Source organism: Salmo salar, chromosome 24 (genome assembly GCF_965601325.2).
Source record: "Salmo salar chromosome 24, fSalSal1, whole genome shotgun sequence".
Classification (NCBI taxonomy): domain Eukaryota; kingdom Metazoa; phylum Chordata; class Actinopteri; order Salmoniformes; family Salmonidae; genus Salmo; species Salmo salar.
The window spans coordinates 930,522-938,656 of NC_138314.1; the positions used below are offsets into that span (position 1 = coordinate 930,522).

General features: G+C 39.1%; 1 long non-coding RNA gene across 8 annotated transcripts; it reads right to left on the reverse strand.

Moving 5' to 3' along the window:
- Window positions 1–717: 717 nt before the first annotated feature.
- Window positions 718–4,793, reverse strand: LOC106568659 (uncharacterized). 8 transcript variants are annotated; one of them, XR_014382483.1, is made up of 4 exons: window positions 4,331–4,793; window positions 2,799–4,061; window positions 2,465–2,651; window positions 718–2,103 (listed from the first exon to the last, which is right to left on the reverse strand). It is a non-coding gene; the product is annotated as an uncharacterized LOC106568659 (long non-coding RNA). The 8 variants fall into 8 exon arrangements; XR_014382482.1 differs by having other exon boundaries at window positions 2,465–3,577; window positions 3,981–4,061; window positions 4,331–4,792; XR_014382480.1 differs by having other exon boundaries at window positions 2,465–2,647; window positions 4,331–4,792.
- Window positions 4,794–8,135: the final 3,342 nt, after the last annotated feature.

Sequence of the window (8,135 nt, forward strand, 5' to 3'; positions counted from 1 at the left end):
AATGTGAGCAGTTTATTTTTTGATGCAATGTTCAGATATTCACAGAAGTATCTATAGCATAACACAATCATCCTAACCGGAAAAATGTAGGCTACATTTGTCCTAGCGCTGAGGAAAGATTGACGCAACACAAGCGGTCATATTTTCTAACTCTCAGCTGACATAAACTACACTATGAATTAGCTAATAGCAATTACTATTTACAATTAATCACATCACGGGTTTGCTCACCGTTGATCAAAATAATTGAGTAAAACACTTTCTAGAAATCGAAAGTAATCCGACGATTAGTTTCAGCGCGCAGCCATGCATTTTTTTCCTCACAGAAACCGAAGATAATAACAGACAAGATGAGTTCGGTCTGTTTATAGTATGCACGTTGAAGGGGTGTGTCTACTGTCGTTCACATCCCACCATTCTTTTCCAGAAGTCCTCAAAAAATGAGTGAACTCTTACTCACCTCATTTTGTTATAACATCTTTGGTCAGACGATTACGTGAAACCCAGAATGCATTGTATGTCAACAAACATGGCTCCATACACATAGCTGGAATTAGCTTAGCTCATCATAATCAGTATAACCTTCAAATAAGTATTTTACACACATAATATGTGCCCATTACAATCTATGCAAGAATCGGAATGCATGATTTGTCACCTAGAATTGAAAACATGTGAATAAAACAGTAAATACACAAATAATTACCACACAAAACATTTTCTGATGGTGATTTATTGATACAAGTGACGCATGCCGGCAGTCAATCACGTACCCTCTCACTCTGAGCCATTCAGTGTTGTTGTTTATGTATGTAGCTCGTGAGCTAAGCTGTAGCAAAAGCAATGTCTTTCAAAAGGAGACAACTCACAAATGTGGAAATTCTGGAGATTTTTTTAAATTCTGACAATGAGTCTGAGTATGAAAGTCAGGAATCAGATTCTGACAGTGACAGTGAGGAGCTGCCCCCCAACCTTGTAGCCATTGAGAACCCTGAATCTGAGGTTCCCTTGTCCACTGACGAAGTACCAGGTCCCTTTGAAGATGCTGGTGGTGATGGAGGCAGACCGACAGTGGATGAAGTACAAGAGTTCTGTGGTAGCTGGAAGGCCGCCAGCCATTTCACCCCTCCTGGCCCTGCTGTTTGCTTTGACGAGTCCCAGTCTGGAGTGCAACGCCCCTTGCCATTTCCAACTGAGGCAGAGTGCTTCAAGTTGTTTCTGACAGAGGAGCTCGTGGGAAACATAGTACAGGAGACCAATCGCTATGCCTTGGAGCTACAGGAGAAGAGAGAGCCAGGAGTGAGGGGGAAACTCGCTAAATGGGTGACAACCACAATTAGTGAAATGTATACCTTCCTGGTGACAGTCCTCCTCATGGGGATAGTAAAGAAGAACTCCCTAAGAGACTACTGGAGCACAGATCCTATGTTTGCAACTCCCTTCTTTGCCACCCTCTTTTCCCAAGACCGCTTCCTAATTCTGCTGCGATGCCTGCATTTCGTCAACAATGCTACTGCCATCCTAAGTGACCCGTTATACAAAATAAGAATTGTTCTTATCAGCCTGACATCAGCATTTGGTCGGGTCTTTGTGCCATACAAGGACCTATGCATTGATGAGTCCCTGATGTTATGGAAAGGTAGGCTGGCGTTCCGTCAATATATTCCCTCCAAAAGGCACAGGTTTGGGGTCAAGTTCTTTGTCATGTGCGACGTGAAGACAGGATATGTCCTGGATATTATAGTGTACACAGGGTCTACCACTGACATCAAACATTATGAGGGGCTTGGGGTGTCTGGGTCCGTGGTGATGACCATGCTGGCTCCTCATCTCGGCAAGGGACACACTTTGTACGTGGACAATTGGTACAGCAGTCCCACACTCTTCCAGCATCTGCTCTCCAACAGCACAGGGGCCTGTGGCACAGTCAGGTCGAACAGGAAGGGGATGCCGGCATTCGGATGCAGGAAGATGCAGAGAGGGGAGGTGGAGTTCCAGGAGAACGGTCAACAGCTGGCAGTAAAGTGGCATGACAAAAGAGACGTCCATGTCCTCTCCACTGTCCATACAGCAACCATGTCGGCCACAGGGAAGGTGGACCACCTGACGGGAGAGAGAAAGATAAAACCAGATTGTGTGCTAGACTATAACCTCAAAATGGGGGCCGTGGATAAGGCGGACATGATAAACAGCTTTGTGGAATGCACTCGGAAAACGACCAAGTGGTATAAGAAGATATTTTTCCAGCTGATCGACACTGCTGTCCTCAACGGCAGCATAGTTCACCGCCAACTAACAGGTGAGATGATTACTGAAACAGGTATTTTTGTAATTGGATGTACAGTTCACATACAAATCCATTATGCAATTACAGTGACAATATCTCACCAACCTACCCACTGCCTCATCATCCTCTAACTTTCCTCATCCTCCCCACTCCCTCATAGGTAAAGTAATTACCTACCAAAAATACAGAGAGAACCTCATGAGAGAGCTGTTGGAGGAGCACCACACCCCTCGGCGCCCCTCCACTGGGGGTCGCCCTGCTTTAGACAATCCCCTACGCCTCACTGCACGGCATTTTCCCTGCAAAGTCCCTCAAACTGCTGCTCAAGGTAGTCGCACACGGAGGCACTGCAAAGTCTGCCTGTCTGGCGCCAGGAGACGTAAGCAGAGGAAGATGACAAAATACATGTGTTTAGCTTGTGATACACCTCTATGTATTTCACCATGCTTTGAGGAGTATCACATGCTCAAGCATTATTGAGCACATCTGCAGCAATAAGTGACTGACTGACCTGACAGGTGACTTGACAGGTGACCTGCCATGATACTATGCCTTTAGAGGTGGGGGTGGAAATGCAGTTGTTGTTCAGTCACTGCATGAATATTAAATATGGGTTATGCATATTACATTTTTTGTCCTCTAGTAAAACAAGTTGTTGTTGAACCAACTACCAATACTTCAATAAAATAGACGACTATTACATATTGGCCTATGTGTTTTCTTGCTGTGTTTCCATCCAGTAAAACTGTTAAGGAGAGAACGTTAGCATACAAAAGCTGTCCTCAATCTTCAGCTCGAAAGATGTCCAGTTATGATATTGGCAAATACTGTTTGTGGTTTCTGAAAGTACAGAATAAAGAGGAATTATTAATTAGAATACAATATAAGGATATAGCAATAAAACAATATTACAAATAACATAATAAACACAGCTATAAAAATAGTTTATTGCATTGACAAAATCACAGATTTGAGTTATAACAGTAAGAAACTAACTTTTGAGCACCACAAGGGGGCAAGGCAGGGCAGAACAGAGCCATGCTGAATAGACCAAATAAACAAACCATGGTCATATGTTTTATTTTATTTAACTAGGCAAGTCATTTAACAGCAAATTATTATTTACCTATGATGGCCTACACCGGCCAAACTCGGACAACGCTGGGCCAATTGTGCGCTGCCCTATGGGTCTCCCAATCACAGCCAGTTGTGATACAGCCTGGATTTGAACCAGGGTGTCTGTAGTGATGCCTCTAGCACTGAGATGCAGTGCCTTTGAGCGCTGCGCCACTAGGGAGTCATAAGGCCATGTAGCTTCAAAATACAACACAAGCTAATACTTCTCCGACGCAACTAGCATTGTTTTACAGAGCTAATAGAAGAATGTAGCTAGCTACCTAAGCACGATTGAATATAACACCATGAAGGTGGGCCTCCCTATGGCTCAATTGGTAGAGCATGGTGTTTGCAACGCCAGGGTTGTGGGTTCGATTCCCACAGGGGGCCAGTACGGAAGAAAAAAAAAACGTATGAAATGTATTCATTCACTACTGTAAGTCGCTCTGGATAAGAGCGTCTGCTAAATGACTAAAATGAAAAGTTATAAAATGAGTAACGTCCCCTCGCTTATAAGAAGTATACATTATTCTCGCTACGGCATACAGAAACTATTATAACGTAATAAGGCACTTACTTAGAAACGCAGCATGGATTTGAACCAGGGAGTCTGTAGTGACGTCTCTAGCACCGTGCTGTGCCTTTGACCGCTGCGCCACTAGGGAGTCATAAGGCCATGTAGCTTCAAAATACAACACAAGATAATACTTCTCTGACGCAATTAGCATTGTTTTACAGAGCTGATAGAAAAATGTAGCTAGCTACCTAAGCACGATTGAATATAACATAAAGGTTATAAAATGAGTAACGTTACCTCACGTGTCCGCGGTTATAAAGAATATACACAAATCTATTATGCTCCATACATACAGTACGCTACAATAGAAACGACATACATAAACTATTACAATGTAATAATGCACTTACTTTGATAGAAACGCACACATTTCCAAAGTTATTATTAGTAACGAAAACAATGAGGGCAACAGATGGAAAATGTGAACACGTGTGCAGATCCTTTTCTGACGGGAGATTAGCAAATGTCTGCAGACTTGAACTGCACAAACAATTGGAAAGTGCTTGGGGAATTTTGTCCGGGTCAGAAATGTCCCAAAAATGTAATTGTCCGCAAAAGTAAAAATGACTATTTTTATGTGAATGATTGAGGAGGCGGAACACACCTAAATTCAAACTGTTCTTAGAAAATAAAAACTTGTTAGAAAATCATTTGAAATTGAAGTTGAAACAGCCTATAAATAAAAACAGTCTGCGTGCTTTGGTTTGAGGGCAGCGCGGATTAAATGCACTGTTACGTAACAATCACATTCTGGAATGGAGAGAACATTCTAACATCACGTGCACAAAAAAACTCACGCTGTGGCAACCGTTAGAGATATTTGGAACTCACGCGTGAAAGGGTTAAAATGTTTTTTTAGGGTTGTCCAGAATGTCGATAGTTCGGCATGACCGGGGTCACTGTATTTGTGTCACGAAAATGAAAAAAAAATATCTGCAATTTTTTGTGAAAATGGTTATAAAATGTTTTTTTTAGGCCTGTCCAGAATGTCGATAGTTCGGCATGACCGGGGTGACTGTTTTTGTGTCACGAAAATGAAGAAAAAAAAAATCTGCAATTTTTTTGTGAAAATGGTTTTAAAATGTTTTTTTAGGGTTGTCCAGAATGTCGATAGTTCGGCATGACCGGGGTCACTGTATTTGTGTCACGAAAATGAAAAAAAAATATCTGCAATTTTTTGTGAAAATGGTTATAAAATGTTTTTTTTAGGCCTGTCCAGAATGTCGATAGTTCGGCATGACCGGGGTGACTGTTTTTGTGTCACGAAAATGAAAAAAAAAAAATCTGCAATTTTTGGTGAAAATGGTTTAAAAAAAAATTTTTAGGCCTGTCCAGAATGTAGCTTTTTCGGCATGATCGGAGTCATCGTTTTTAGGGACAAATTAGAAATCTGCAATTTTTTGTGAAAATGGTTTAAAATGTTTTTTTAGGCCTGTCCAGAATGTCGATAGTTCGGCATGATCGGAGTCATCGTTTTTGGTGACAAAAATAGAAATCTGCAATTTTTTGTGAAAATGGTTTTAAAATGTTTTTTTAGGCCTGTCCAGAATGTCGATAGTTCGGCATGATCGGGGTCACTGTTTTTGTGTCACGAAAATGAAAAAAAAAAAATCAGCAATTTTTTGTGAAAATGGTTATTAATTTTTTTTTTAGGCCTGTCCAGAATGTAGCTTTTTCGGCATGATCTGAGTCATCGTTTTTAGGGACAAAATAGAAATCTGCATTTTTTTGTGAAAATGGTTTTAAAATGTTTTTTTAGGCCTGTCCAGAATGTCGATAGTTCGGCATGACCGGGGTCACTGTTTTTGTGTCACGAAAATGAAAAAAAAATATCTGCATTTTTTTGTGAAAATGGTTATAAAATGTTTTTTTTAGGCCTGTCCAGAATGTCGATAATTCGGCATGACCGGGGTCACTGTTTTTGTGTCACGAAAATGAAAAAAAAAAAATCTGCAATTTTTTGTGAAAATGGTTTAAAAAAATTTTTTTAGGCCTGTCCAGAATGTAGCTTTTTCGGCATGATCGAAGTCATCGTTTTTAGGGACAAATTAGAAATCTGCAATTTTTTGTGAAAATGGTTTAAAATGTTTTTTTAGGCCTGTCCAGAATGTCGCTAGTTCGGCATGACCGGGGTCACTGTTTTTGTGTCACGAAAATGAAGAAAAAAAAATCTGCAATTTTTTGTGAAAATGGTTCTAAAATGTTTTTTTTAGGCCTGTCCAAAATGTCGCTAGTTCGGCATGATCGGAGTCATCGTTTTTGGTGACAAAAATAGAAACCTGCAATTTTTTGTGAAAATGGTTTTAAAATGTTTTTTTAGGCCTGTCCAGAATGTCGATAGTTCGGCATGATCGGGGTCACTGTTTTTGTGTCACGAAAATGAAAAAAAAAAAATCTGCAATTTTTTGTGAAAATGGTTTAAAAAAATTTTTTTAGGCCTGTCCAGAATGTAGCTTTTTCGGCATGATCGGGGTCACTGTTTTTGTGTCACGAAAATGAAGAAAAAAAAATCTGCAATTTTTTGTGAAAATGGTTTAAAATGTTTTTTTTAGGCCTGTCCAGAATGTAGCTTTTTCTGCATGACCGGGGTCACTGTTTTTGTGTCACGAAAATGAAGAAAAAAAAATCTGCAATTTTTTGTGAAAAAAGTTTTAAAATGTTTTTTTAGGCCTGTCCAGAATGTCGATAGTTCGGCATGACCGGGGTCACTGTTTTTGTGTCACGAAAATGAAAAAAAAATATCTGCAATTTTTTGTGAAAATGGTTATAAAATGTTTTTTTTAGGCCTGTCCAGAATGTCGATAGTTCGGCATGACCGGGGTCACTGTTTTTGTGTCACGAAAATGAAGAAAAAAAAAATCTGCAATTTTTTGTGAAAATCGTTTTAAAATGTTTTTTTAGGGTTGTCCAGAATGTCGATAGTTCGGCATGACCGGGGTCACTGTATTTGTGTCACGAAAATGAAAAAAAAATATCTGCAATTTTTTGTGAAAATGGTTATAAAATGTTTTTTTTAGGCCTGTCCAGAATGTCGATAGTTCGGCATGACCGGGGTGACTGTTTTTGTGTCACGAAAATGAAGAAAAAAAAAATCTGCAATTTTTTTGTGAAAATGGTTTTAAAATGTTTTTTTAGGGTTGTCCAGAATGTCGATAGTTCGGCATGACCGGGGTCACTGTATTTGTGTCACGAAAATGAAAAAAAAATATCTGCAATTTTTTGTGAAAATGGTTATAAAATGTTTTTTTTAGGCCTGTCCAGAATGTCGATAGTTCGGCATGACCGGGGTGACTGTTTTTGTGTCACGAAAATGAAAAAAAAAAAATCTGCAATTTTTTGTGAAAATGGTTTTAAAATGTTTTTTTAGGCCTGTCCAGAATGTCGATAGTTCGGCATGATCGGGGTCAATGTTTTTGTGTCACGAAAATGAAAAAAAAAAAATCTGCAATTTTTTGTGAAAATGGTTTAACATTTTTTTTTTAGGCCTGTCCAGAATGTAGCTTTTTCGGCATGATCGGAGTCATCGTTTTTAGGGACAAAATAGAAATCTGCAATTTTTTGTGAAAATGGTTTTAAAATGTTTTTTTAGGCCTGTCCAGAATGTCGATAGTTCGGCATGATCGGGGTCACTGTTTTTGTGTCACGAAAATGAAAAAAAAAAAATCTGCAATTTTTTGTGAAAATGGTTTAAAAAAAATTTTTTAGGCCTGTCCAGAATGTAGCTTTTTCGGCATGACCGGGGTCACTGTTTTTGTGTCACGAAAATGAAGAAAAAAAAATCTGCAATTTTTTGTGAAAATGGTTTTAAAATGTTTTTTTAGGGTTGTCCAGAATGTCGATAGTTCGGCATGACCGGGGTCACTGTATTTGTGTCACGAAAATGAAAAAAAAATATCTGCAATTTTTTGTGAAAATGGTTATAAAATGTTTTTTTTAGGCCTGTCCAGAATGTCGATAGTTCGGCATTACCGGGGTGACTGTTTTTGTGTCACGAAAATGAAAAAAAAAAAATCTGCAATTTTTTGTGAAAATGGTTTAAAAAAAATTTTTTAGGCCTGTCCAGAATGTAGCTTTTTCGGCATGATCGGAGTCATCGTTTTTAGGGACAAATTAGAAATCTGCAATTTTTTGTGAAAATGGTTTAAAATGTTTTTT